We start from the raw sequence: 13,872 nt of genomic DNA on the forward strand, positions 1-13,872 counted from the left end.
CTGAGGTGACTTTACCATATATGGTCGCTTCCTGTTACAGCTGAACGAGGATGAGGAGCTTCTCTGCAGGATGAAGGACCGACCCTGGTGCCTGGGCGCTGTCCCCTTCCATTGGGGTGGGGGGGTCGGCCTGGCTGGGGGGGCCGGTCGGCTCGGGCGTGCTGCCGCTCCCTGGGTCGGTGCATTCCCTGGTGTCTGGTTGCTGCCCCGGAATCCAGGGCATCGGGGTGGGAGGTTGTGGTGGTGGGGGACGGGGGGTGGGGTGGCGGACGGGGGGTGGGGTGGATAGGGGGGTAGATAGGGGGGTGGTGGTGGTGGGCTGTGGGGGTTAGGGGGTTGGGGAAGGTGGGTGTGCGTGTATGTGTGTATGTTTTTGTATGAGTGGGTATGTATGTATGTGTATGTGAGTGTGTGGGTGTGTGTCTGGATATGTATATATATGAGTGTGAATGTGTATGTGTAAGTGTGTATGTATGTGTGGGTATGTTTCTGTGAGCATGTATGTATGTGTGTGTGGGTGTGCATCTGTAAGTATGTATGTATTTCTGTATGTGTGGGTGTATATGTGTGGGCGATTGGAGGTGTGTATGTGAGGAGAGAGTGTGGTGCCCTGTGGTGGTGGTGGTGGTGGTGGTGGTGGTGGTGGGGGGGGGGGGGGGGGGGGGCCTGGGGCCGGTGGGCCCTGGGTCTGCATCCTTCCGCTGCCCCCAGTCTGTCCTCACCTCCACTCCTCCTGATGCATGATGGGAGGTGCTTCTTGGGTCAGTGGCCCCAATCACTGCATCCTTCAGTGGCTCGCCTCTCAGTCTTAATTGCACTTAGTCATCTAACACGACCAAATACATACAAACACACACGTCGGGGGGTCTTGGTGCACCGTGTCGGGGGGGGGGGGGAGCTGTTCAGGTAGATGGGACTGCTCGTTTGGCCTCGCGGCAGGGTGTGGTTACTGCCCCTCAATTTTAATCGCAAACAACATATACTCCATCAACACTCACGAGCCGGGGGGGAATGGGGTCTTCTGCACCCCCGTTTCCGGGTTTCTTCTGGGGGAGGGAGCTGTTGTTTTCCCCACAGGCCTGGAGGTTGTACCGGCTGTGGTTTGGGGGGCTGCTGGCTCTTGGGGGTGCATACCTGTCTGTGGCGGTGGGGTTTGGGGGTGGGGGTTCTGCCGCGATTCCCCCAGACTGCAGCTCCCGGACTGTTCTGGTTTGAAGGTGATTCCACTGTAGGAACTAGAGAGGCCGTGTGCTGGCCTGTGCTGTGCAGAGGGCTGTCCTCCCTTAAACGGGGACGGAGACCTTCTGGAGACAGCGGGCTGAAGAGCAGAGGTCAGGAGACTCCTGAGAGACTGGGGAAGGTTGACAGACGGTGTACGGTACCGGGTGTCGAGGACAGAGTTTTTCTTCCCTCCGGTGCCGGGCTGGGCTCCCCTCTGATTGCTCCTCGTACCCTACAGATTCTTTCTTGGATCCCAAATCAAGTGCAGATTTCTCGTCTCTGATCTGGGCAGTCTGGACGTGGAGGAAGCGTCAGTGGCTGCGTCTGAAGACTCGGCCGAACACAGAGCCGGAGTTTGGGGGTCTGGCTGGCCGTCGGGCACGGCCGGAGGAGGCGGTGAGTTTGATTCAGTCGCAGCGGCTGCTGAGGACCAGCTGTGCTGGGGGGGGCGTGGCCTCGGTCTGATTCTCACTCGGTGGTGGAAGACCCGGAGTCGGCTGAGGGTTCTGGTCTTGGGCCTGCAGAGGAACCGTCGTGCAGGGCTGTGTGGAACATCTGGAACATCTGGACTGCTCCAGGACGGAATTGTCTGCGGTTGTGGATACACTGTAACAGATTACTGTAAGAATACTGGATGTTTTGAACTGGATGTTTGAAATTCTACAATTCTACAACTTCATTCAGCAGACGCTTTTGTCCAAAGCGACGCACAACACAAGCAAGAATACAGACATAAGAAAGAAAGACACCATTAGTAAATGCTTCAATTGTGATTGGTCGAGGGAGCTGCCATCAAGTTGCAGAAGAGGAGCCACTACCCCACCCTCTTTTGTATGTGTGTGTGTGTGTGTGTGTGTGTGTGTGTGTGTGTGTGAACTTAGTCAGTGGTACATAAGTGCTGGTTTTAGACCACCTGACCTATTCTTCCCCAAACATGGGGTCGGATTAAGTCCCTAGGTGTTCTCTGAACAATTGAGTCTTCAATTGTCTCTTGAAAGTAGACAGAGACTCGGCGGAACGGACAGAGTTAGGAAGTTCGTTCCACCATTTGGGAACAACGGAGGAAAAGAGTCTGGCTGGAGGTTTAGAGCCAAGCTGGGCTGGAACCTCCAGGTAGAGAGCAGACCTGGATCAGGGAGTCCAGGTAGGCCGGAGCCGTTCTTAAGTGTTCTGTAAGCCAGGAGGAGAGTTCTGAATCTGATTCTGGCTGCAACTGGAAGCCAATGAAGGAGATGAACAGGGGAGGACCTGAGCTCTGCTGGACCGGGTGAAGACCAGACCTACTGCATTCTGGATCCTCTGTAGAGGTTTGACTGGACCTGCAGGGAGACCTGCCAGAAGAGAGACACCGCTAGAGCCTGGACCAGGAGCTGAGGGGCCTGTTGGGTCAGGAAGGGTCTGATCTTCCTGATGTTGTAGAGGGCATAACGACAAGACCGAGATCCTGAGGCCACGTGAACCTTAAAGGTCAGCAGGTCATCCATCATGACCCCCAGGCTTCTGACTGAGTTTGTGGCACAAGTAGGCTGGAGTGAAGCTGGACACTGATCTGAGGACAGATGGACAGCTGGACAGACCATGAGTTCAGTCTGAGACAGATGTAGCTGAAGGTGGCATTCCTTCATCCAGGTGGAGGATCAGCCAGACCTGCTGATCAGCTGAGACTGTCGTGTCGTCAGGAAGAAAGAGAGGAAGAGCTGAGTGTCGTCAGGAGGAAGAGAGAGGAAGAGCTGAGTGTCGTCAGGAGGAAAGAGAGGAAGAGCTGAGTGTCGTCAGGAGGAAAGAGAGGAAGAGCTGAGTGTCGTCAGGAGGAAGAGAGAGGAAGAGCTGAGTGTCGTCAGGAGGAAGAGAGGAAGAGCTGAGTGTCGTCAGCATACAGTGGTAGGAGAAGCCATGGGAGTGAATCGCTGCACCAAGTGAAGTGGTGTACAGAGACAAAAGAGTAAGGGGCCAAGCACCGACCGCTGAGGGACCCCTGTTGATAGACCATGTGACCTGGACTCCTCCCCTCGCCATGACACTCTGAAGGATCTGCCTGTGAGGTGGACCTGGACCACAACAGGACAGAACCTGAGAGGCTGAGGTCAGAGAGTGGAGAGGAGGATCTGATGGTTCAGCAGACAAGTCCAGCAGCAGGAGGACAGAGGACTGTCCAGCAGCAGGAGGACAGAGGACTGTCCAGCAGCAGGAGGACAGAGGACTGACCAGCAGCAGGAGGACAGAGGACTGTCCAGCAGCAGGAGGACAGAGGACAGTCCAGCAGCAGGAGGACAGAGGACTGTCCAGAGACACTGTGTGTCATGGCCAGCCCCCCGGCCTCCTCGTAGGGAGGCCGTTTGTTTGATTTTCAGGTGGGCGGCACTGGAGCGGGTTTTCGGAGGCGTGGTTCCAGCTCATCAGCCAGATGAGGGTCAGCTGCTCTCGTCCCTATTTAAGTGGCGTCCTTGGCTGGAATCGGTGCTGGATCTTAACCTCTGCTACAGTGTGTTAGACGTGCCTGCTTCGACCTGCTCTCGTGATCTGTGAATTCACCTTTTTTTTTCCCTCTGCTCGCAGTCTGGGGATCCGCTCCGCCTGCCGCTCCTGCCGCCTGCCTGCTCCTAGTTCCTCCGGACTCGGATCCAACCTTGGACTGAAAATTGCCGAGAGTCATCCCGGACCCAGCTTGGTCAGGCTCAGCTTCTGGACTCACCTTTTGTTCAAATAAATCCTTTTTTTACCCGCCATCTGTTCTCCTGTGTCGTCTGCGCCTGAGCCTCCGACCCCACCCGTAACACTGTGACTGACAGGAGAGCAGTCTGGGTGGAGTGGTCACACCTGAAGCCTGACTGAAAAGGGTCCAGCAGGTTCTGGTTCTACAGGTGTCCAGAGACTTATTTGAATCCTGAGCGTCCAGTATTTTCGACAGGAATGGTAGAAGTGAGACTGGCCTGTAGTTTTCAGCCTGGGCTGGGTTGAGATGAGGCTTTTTTAGCAGTGGGGGACGCGGGCTTGTTTAAAAGTAACAGGAAAAATGCTGGTTTCCAGGGAGGAATTGACAATGTGCGTGACTGCAGGTTTGATTATGGGCCAGATGGTCTGCAGAATGCTGTTGGGTTTTGGATCGAGAGGACATGTTGTCAGTTTTGAGCTCAGAAGAAGCCTGGAGACCTCCTCCAGTACAGTAGCATACCGTTTTCCATTAAAACAGTTGTAACCGTAATGTTACGGTATAATATAGTATTTATTTTCTTTTTCAGTTGAGACTTGGTCCTTGGTCTGTTCAGTTAAACATTTGAGAAAAATTAGAAAACAAATAGAATTCAAAATAGGTGGGGGCCCCGGTGGGTCTGGGGGCGGTGGGCCCTGGGTCTGGGTCCTTCCGCTGCCCCCTGTCTGTCCTCACCTCCACTCCTCCTGATGCATGATGGGAGGTGCTTCTTGGGTCGGTGGCTCTCTGGCTATGGTCGCTGTCCGCCCTGGTCCTGGGGGGGCGCGGGGGGGGGGGGGGGGGTGGCGCTCCTGGCCCTGTCCTTCATCCGGGGGCTCCTGGGTGACGGGGGTGCTGTGGCATTCCCGGACCCCCTCCCCCCGCTTTCATGCACACACACGTAGGGCTTTGGGAGGCGGGCTTATCAGGTTGGGTGTGGTGGAGGGTGGAGGGTGGAGGGGGGGAGGACTGGGCCGTCTAAGTGGCCTCAATCACTGCACCCTTCAGTGGCTCGCCTCTCAGTCTTAATTGCATTGCTTAGTCATCTAACACGACCAAATACATACAAACACACACGTCTTGGCACGCTGTGTCAGGGGGGGGGCTGTTCAGGTAGATGGGACTACTCGTTTGGCCTCACTCGCGGCACGGTGTGGTTACTGCCCTTCAATTTTAATCGCAAACAACATATACTCCATCAACACTCACGAGCTGGGGGGGAAGGGAGGGGGCAATGGGGTCTTGTGCGTCCCCGTTTCCAGATTCCTTCTGGTGGGGGGCGGGGGAGGGGGGTGTTGTTTTCCCTACAGGCCTGGGGTTTGGACCGGCTGTGGTTTGGGGGTCTGCTGGCTCTGGGGGGTGCATACCTGTCTGCAGCGGTGGGGTTTGGGGGTCGGGGGCGGCGGTTGTGGGTGGCAGGGGGCCTGGATGTGGGGTTCGGTGTTCCCTTGCCTTCCGAGGGGGGTCTCCCACAGGACTTGACGGTTGGATGACGTGGGAAGGTGTGTGTTTGGGGTAGGGTTGACTTTGTGTGTGTGTGTGTGTGTACGTGCTTGCTAGCGAGTGTGTGTGAGTGTGTCAGAATGTGAGTGTGTTTGGTTTAGGGATGAGTGGTTGTGTGTGTGTGTGTGTGTGTGTGTGTGTGTGTGTGTGTGTGTGTGTGTGTGTGTGTGTGTGTGTATGTATGTGCGTTCTCGTATTTCTATCCTTGTTGGGGCCAAATGTCCCCACAAGGATAGCAAAACGTGGAACGACGTGCCTTGTGGGGACCTTTTTCTGGTCCTAAGTAGGAGAAACAGTGTTTTCTTGACCATGTTGTTGTTACTGAAAAAAGTAAAAGTGCAAAAACATTTCTTTAGGGTTAGGCTTTGTTGTGGTGTGGGTTAGGGTTAGGGGCTAGACATGAATGGGAGTCAATGGAAGGTCCCCACAAGGATAGAAATACGAGACTGAGCGTGCGCATGCGTGTGTGTGTGTGCATGCGTGTGTGTGTGTCAGTGTGAGTGAGTGGGTGTGAGTGTTGGGTGGTTGGGGCGGGGGGAGTGAGGTGGGAGAGGACAGGGTCGGGGGTCGGGGGGCGGGGGGGGATGATGCCCTGGATCTCGGGGGGCGTGGCCGGAGCGCTGGGGGGGGGTACTGGCCTGGGGTGGGTAGCTGCCCGTGTGGGCCGGTTCTCCCGGGGGGGTCATGGCCCTCCGCCTGGGTGGGGGGTTGGCTCCTGGGCTCTTGGGCCTTGGGCTCTCGGCCCTGCCTGCCCCGGGCGTCTGGTGCCCGGGGTGGACCGGCTCCTGCCTGTCGTGGCTCCGCGGGGCCCGGGCCCCGGGACTGCCGGGGTCCCCGGCCGGGGCTTTCCTCTGCCCCGTTTCTGAACCGGAGCGGGGGCGTCTGCCTGGGGGGCGGCTTGGATCCGGGCTCTGTGATGACCGCCGGCTGTCTGGGCTCTGAGGGCCTCTCTGGCCTGCTTCTGGCCTTCTCGGGTCAGAGGTCATATATGCATGATCACTATCACCATCACTATCACCATCATATTTGCACGATCACGCGGATCTTTAATCACTCTTCACATACTGGGTTACCTTGTCTTCTTGTGGTGGTTAGACTAATGGTGATCTGTAGTAGCCCTCTCTTGATGCACGCCCCGAGTTTACTACTAGTTACTACTAGCTATATTCTCAAAAAACAAAACAGAACAAAAAAAAAAAAAAAAAAAAAATATATATATATATATATATATATATATATGTATGGTTGTGTCAGTTTTTGTGTTGGTTGTCGGCTCTGTTTTGGTGTTGTCTAGATTGGGGTTTGAGATGGTTCTTGGTGGTGTGTGGTGCGTCGACAACACTGTTTTGCATTTGTTGTGCCCCCCCCCCCCCCCTTTATCTCTCTCTCTTTCTGTCTCTCGCTCTCTGAGCGTCTCCGTCCCGGTCCTGTCCTCAGCCATGCTGGATGCCAGCTTTAAATAAAGGCAGCAGCAGGAGGAGACTCAGTCTCGTCCTGCTGCTGACATTAAAATCTGTTCGGACAGTAAAAGGCTACAATCATACAATATTGCACGCCCCAGCTGCTGAACAGGACAAGGGAAAAAAAATTTTTTAAAGAAAAAAAAAAACAAGCTGCTGCTCAACCACACAGCTCAGTCGTTAGCAGTAATCCTGTTTCAGGACTCCTTCGAAGTGGTCAACCCCCCAGGGTCCAGGAGGAAAAAGCACAAGATTTCAGCTGAATGTCTGACCCTTGCAAATATTTTGCCCTACAACAGATCCAGTATTGATCACATGCAACTTGTGCTACTTTGTCGAGAACAAGACTATAAGTATTTTGGACAGGATCCAGTGTTGGGCTCTCTTGTGGAAGACTTGAAGGAACTTGAGCTGAATGAGTGACTCTGCCGGACGTCTGCGCTGCAGCAGGAGGTACTTTGGGCTCACACATTGGAGGCCTCACTCAGAATTTAAGAAGAGTTCGCATTTTTGCAGATACTGTGAGATTGGTCGGGAAGCGTTTCAGGCACAGGGGCCCTGACCGCACACCACACTCGTATCGCCAAAACACCGAGGCTGCGAGTCATCATGTGGAAGCGAGCGGCTGTTCTCTATTTTCAATCAGCTGGCATATTTTCATGTTTGTCAGCCTGGATTACCTGCTTGTCTTGGCCATGACCTTTTCCAGGGTCTCTGCAGATTTGGCGTTGTATCTCAGCTACCTTGTTTCAAAGGAAAAACAGTTTACTGATGTTGAACTGAATATTAACCAGTTTAAATATCCAGGTAACGCCAACAGCACACCTTGTGAGGTGAACCCTGGGGCTGGAAGACTCTGGACATGCAGCTCAGAATTGGTGTTTCCTGGGATTGTTGCTATTATTAACTGGTGATGGAATAAAAAGCCCCGGAGAGAGAGAGAGGGGTATGGCAACTTATTCTGCAGCTGAGGGAGATCGTGGAGCTCCAGCCATTTCCACAGGACAGGTAGTGTGTTTCAGAGTTCTGATAGATGAGTATCTGCACATCAATGGATCATCCGCTGAAGCATCACTACCTAAATCACTATCCAGGACTCATTCTTCAGTTTGGGCCACTCATCCGTCTGTGGACTTCAAGACTTGAGATTAAGCACACTGATTTCAAGCAGTGTGCAAGACGGCTTCGCAACTCCAGAACCCTCTGAGGAACCCTTGCTGAAAGACGTCAGTCCTTTCTAAGTGCTGGAACACTGTTTCCATCCCCTGCTGTGGTGCAGGAGCAACTGAATTCACTGTGGGAGACTCCAGTAAGACCAGACAGCTGCTCATCTTCACTTTGATCGTCTGAAAACTCTCATTAGTCAGGACGTGACAGGGAAGGGGAAAACATTTAAGAGCAACATGTCTGTTGTTATAGCTCATAATGATGATGGCCTTAGTGGGAAAAATCCAAAAGGCTGTCATTCAGAAGAATTCAGCGGCGTTCTTCATCACTGAGGCGTGTCCGGCTGTTCGTCAACCAGAAATGAATGCTTTCCACGCTGCACCAGAGCAGGAAGCCTTCTGCTGTGTCAGTCAAGCGGAGCTCCGTGATCACTGCCCCCGATCTCAGAATCGCAGTCCTGCCTTTTCACCCCAGAGGGATCTGCTGCCACTCTGAGCTGACGGGCCTCCGCAGTTTGCTGCCTCGGAGGTATCCATGAAGATGTGGACAAGGACTTCAGAAGTATTAAAGGTAAAAACTGAAGAGCAAAGCTGTTTAGTCTGAAGAGGGATCTGACTGAAAACCTCCTCCGGCCGCTGAAGGCTTCTGAAGACTGATGCTCTCTGCTGGTCTGGGTTTTGTTCAGCATCGTTTCTTGTGTCTGCTGTGACGGTACATGGAGTCCCGTCCTTCATGTTGAGACTGCTGTCTGTTTTACAGATTCTGCCATGCAGCTGATGTAGAGCGACCCCTGAACCAGCCCACCTCTGGTCCTGCTGGGTAACTGTCATAAAGGCATCGCATGGAGGACGGAACGAATCGAGTCTAACGGAGTAACTTACGTTCTGTCTTTGGTGTGTTGTCCTGCCATTACAGCCTCTGCAGTGGACAGACTGAACATGTCTGTCCTGCTGTCCTCTTTGCACTACAGTTCAGTCTGTGTGTGTTTTGACCTAAAACACTGCTTAAAGCCACAAGCAACAGCTTCCAACCAGAGCCATGCATAGCTGGACAACATCAAATAGACCGGATAGTCATGTTAAAAGTAAAAAACTATATATCATGCGTTGCTTTTTCTTTTAACGTCTTATCCTCATATGTGGCGCTCACAGCCTTATTTGTTTTGCAGAACAGTTTGCACCAGCTGCCGGTGGTGGAGTCGCGTTGGGCCGCTGGACGATCAGACTGAGAGCTGGCTCGTCTCTGAAGAAACCCAGAAAGCCCTCATCTTGGGGCTGCTGCAGTTTTCGCTGCATTCTACGGACTCTGGAGTTTGTTCAGAGGTAAACTTTGTGGCAGAAGTGTTGTTTGAACGTGTTCCTTCTCTTCCCAGCTGTGTTCAGGAGGACTGCGGTGGCGTCTAATATGAGCCGTGCCTGTGTTTTAACTCTGCAGCTAGAAAGTTTCCGAAGGAAGTTTGAATGCTGACGATGCAGCTGAGAGAGCGGCGGCCACGTTCCAGAGACGGAGCTCTGCTGCTGGGAGGAGCAGCTGCAGAAACACTAATGACCCCGACAGAGAGACCGCTGCCGTGTGTCCTGAGAGTAGAGGTGGGCGATACTCCAGATTCTGGTATCGATCCGATAACAAGTAAATACTGCACCAGTATCGCTGATACCGATACCGATACTTTTTACTAGGGTTTTTTTTTTTTTAATTTTTTCATTTTTACATTTTTACTTTTATTTTCCATGCATCACAGCTAGCAGTTTCACTGTCTGACGCTGTAACGTAGCTCCTAACAGTTCCTGCTCCTCTTCCTCACCTTAAAGCTCGTGTCCGGAGTTTCATTTTTCAGCAGAGCTTCAGTGTGTCAGTGTGGTTCATACTACAATATAATATCAGCATAAAGCAATATAAACATTTATTTATGAGCTCCGCCTTCGTCTCATAGACCCCCATGTTATCTGAAAAAGCACCGGTCAGCTTCAGCCAATAGACTTCGAGCTTCCGCCTTGTCCTGCTGTCAGTCAAAGTGTGGAGCAGCCAGAGAGCACGTCGCTCGCCCAGCAGAGGAGAGTTAGCTCTGCAGATATATCCACCGTCTGCTGAACATCCACCGGAAACAGCTGAACATGGAGGATGCTGCAGGACTGGAGGCTCTCATTTTCACCCCACAGGTAATGCGCCTGCACAATTAAAGGGGCGTGGCTTGGTAGCTCACAAAGGCAGAGGGAGGGCGGAGCCTCGAGACGTTGGATTAAAAAAACTCTCATTCTTTCAAAACTCCGGACACGAGCTTTAACGCTGCCGTTAATGAGCCGGTCTGTCTGCTCAGCAGCAGGAGGGGAGCTGCACAGTGAGCCTGAGCGAGCTGAGCTGTAATCACCTCACCAAGATAATAAAACACGGGACCAAGATTTTAACCAAATAAAAGAACAATTTTTATTAACCAACACAAGAACACTACAACAATGTCAACATTTCAATAAAAAAATAATTCTTTTTGCCGTTTTCACACAAAAAATGTCAATGCTAAAAATATAATAAAAAAATGTAACACATCAAAAAGTGCCATTACCCAGAAGTATTTATGAAAAAAAAGTCATTAGTGCAAATAAGGTGCAAAGTACTGCTGGCTCTTTGCTCGTTTGTCAGTGAGTTTATACCCTGAGGTCCCTTTTTGCCCTGGATATCGTGAGCAGTTCTACTACAGTAAATAAAAACATTTAAAAACTACATTATAATGCACAGCAAACAACACGATAAACAAAACTTTAAAAACACGCAGATGCTTCGTCAAGACGACCAGCAGCATGTGCTTCAGAGTCACATGCTTTAATGTGCTTTGTTGTTCAACAGCATTCATGTGTCGTCTGTTAATGATGAGTAGGCTGAGCTGTGATCTTCAGTCGACGTTAGTTTACAAATTCTCTCGGTTTCGCTTTTACCGTAATGCGTAGAATAAGTGCGCACCGCGAAACGACGTGTCGGCTCACCTGACTGTCAGAGCGCCGGCTGGCTTGACCACAGTCTCAATTGGGGGACCAGGGGACAGCAGGGGACAGCAGGGGACAGCAGGAAGTCCAGCTGCTGCAGAAATCAGCTGATTCCTGCTTTTCTTTCCCTTTTGACTCAGAGTGAAGCAAAAAAACTGATCTTCAATCACCTGCTCCTCTGCCTCCTCTGACATCAGATTATAGAGCATCTTCCTCCTCTGACAGACTATAGAGCAGGGGTGTCAAACATACGGCCCGCGGGCCAGAACCGGCCCCCAAGAAGGTTTGATCAGGCCCGCAGGATAATTTGAAAGTGAAAAAAATGCATAAAAGACACGGATTTATTTTTTTAATTAGCTGCAATTCATGGACTATCCGCTAGGGGGCGCACTGTTTTGATCAGACCGAACACAGCATTGAAGTGGAGAAGAGATGGAGGATATGTGAGTACATTCCTGAGGGAGGTAACGATCAGCAGATGGCGGTAGTGCAGCTGCAGGAGATGCAAGCTGCCATAAAACAGCAAAGAAGAAGAAGACCGACCACAGCAGGCGGTCCCTGCTCGCTCCCCTGAGAGATGTGTGTGTGACCAGACCTGATGCGGACGTGAACCGGTGCAGAGACAAGACTGCAGGACTGTGGGAGTTTAAGAAACGTTTTCAGGTATTTGGTGAACTTGAGGCAGAGTTTTCCGTTCTTCGCTCACCTTTCACAGCTAAAGCTTCTGATCTGCCGGTTGACATCCAGCTAGAAATCATTGATTTGCAATGTGATGCTGATTTGAAAGACAAATTTGGCTCTGTAGGTCTGGACAAATGTTATCATTATCTCCTACCAGGGTACCCCAAAGGAACAGCCCTGGCTGCTGAAATTTAGTGCATGTTTGGGACAACCAGCCTTTGTGAACAAACTTTCTCAGTAATGAATATCAACAAAACAAAAATGTGTTCAAGGCTCACAAACAAGCACTTAAATGACTTTCTGAAAGTGACAGCCAGTCAGGACACCTGGCGTTGATGCACTTGTACAGGCCAAAAGATTCCAAGTTTCAGGAACAGAAACCAGTCCAGACTAGACGAACTCCTTTAAAATGCTGCCTTAGACACTGTTTGCAGTGAAAGAATACAGCTCTGTGAAGATGAAACCTTCCTGTGGTGAGTAAAAAGATGTGCAATTTAATGTTAGTCAGCAGCTTCACTACAAAAGAGTTTGGTGGAATTCTAGTGTTCATGCAACTCCATCAGTTTTCAGGATGTATTGTGTGTGTCTGTATGTTTCATGGATGAAGTTCACACATTTACAGGACAGGTCAATACTTTCTTCTTTACACATTTAATAGCACTCTCATTAGTTTTTTAAGGTGTAGGCAGGGATTCAATTTTATATGTTTAAATAGGTTTAAATATTCATTTCTTTATAAGTGTCATTTAATCTTAAAGTGCATTACTATATTTTTCAAGACCAATTACTTGTTAAAGTTTTGTGCCCGTGTACAATCAGTGGGATCAGCTGCAATGCAGATATGTGAATGATAAAAGTAAATTTCACATTTGTCTGAGGAAGTATGAGGTGTTTCGTGAAATGTTTTGTAAAAGGATTGTTCATTAAATTTCAAGATTTTCCAAATGTTCTTGTCCTTCTTTACACCAAAACAAAGGAAAGACATGATATTTTGGTTATTTATAGCAGAGTATGGCATCATTTTAATGGTCCGGCCCACTTGACATCTACCTGGGCCTTATGTGGCCCACAATGTGAAATGAGTTTGACGCCCCTGCTATAGAGCATCTTCCTCCTCTGACATCAGACTGTACAGCAGTGGTCCCCAAACTACGGCCCGCCTCCACATTTGGTTCCGCCCCCAGAGAGCATTTTAATTTTTTTCATATACCGTATTTTCCGCACTATAAGGCACCTAAAAGCCTCTAATTTTCTCAAAAAGCCAACAGTGCGTTTTTTTGTGTGGAAAATACGGTCATAAAGACCAGCGGTTGTCAGGCCGAGCTGTTGGACTGCGGTTCCCATAATGTCGCGGCGGCGCTGCAGGTCCTCCATCACACTGGCTTTGATGCGTCGCTTTACTCACTATTGAACACATTTCCACTGAGAGTGGAACCACCTGGATCACCAACATGTATTTCACTCATACAGAACGTGGATCATTTTTGTCTCCCGTTTTATACTGGACTGGACACTATCGCCATGTCTCCAGAATGTTCCTGTTCAGCAGTGTGGCTGCACATCTTTAAAGTTACCTTCAGTGTGAACAGGGCCATGACAGTAAAGCTGGCTGTCATCTGAGCGTCTGAATAAAAGAAACAATGGTATATGCATCGTTTAATGTGAGGGGGCGTGGCCAGGCGACTCTCATTGAAATGTATTCGTTTAAAAAGAGGCGTGGGACACGAAAAACTGCAGAGCGCTGCTCCTGGACAGGATTCAACAGATTAATTTACGTGACTCAGAGCGTGAGCCGCCGTGAGGCTGGGTCGTCTGTTCCATGGGCCTTATAATGCGGTGAGTCCCATATATATGAAAAAAGTAAAAGAAAAACAAAGCCATTCATTCATTGACTTATAATCTGGTGTACCTTACAGTGCGAAAAATATAGTATGTGTTTTTGCATTTAATAATGAAGTTGGACTTTTGCGAACTGACCCCGCCCCCGTCCGGTCAGGGAAAAGTGATGTGGCCCTCGCAGGAAGAAGTTTGAGACCCCCGCTATAGAGCATCTTCCTCTGTCTCCTCCTGATCGTCTCTAACTTCTCTTCATAAAGCGAGGGTGTGAGGCGGGACGAAATGAGCAGAGAGGAGACGACCCGGGTTCAGGTTCAGGTTCAGGTTCAGGTTCAGG

This window comes from Salarias fasciatus, chromosome 22 (assembly GCF_902148845.1).
Source record: "Salarias fasciatus chromosome 22, fSalaFa1.1, whole genome shotgun sequence".
Lineage (NCBI taxonomy): Eukaryota > Metazoa > Chordata > Actinopteri > Blenniiformes > Blenniidae > Salarias > Salarias fasciatus.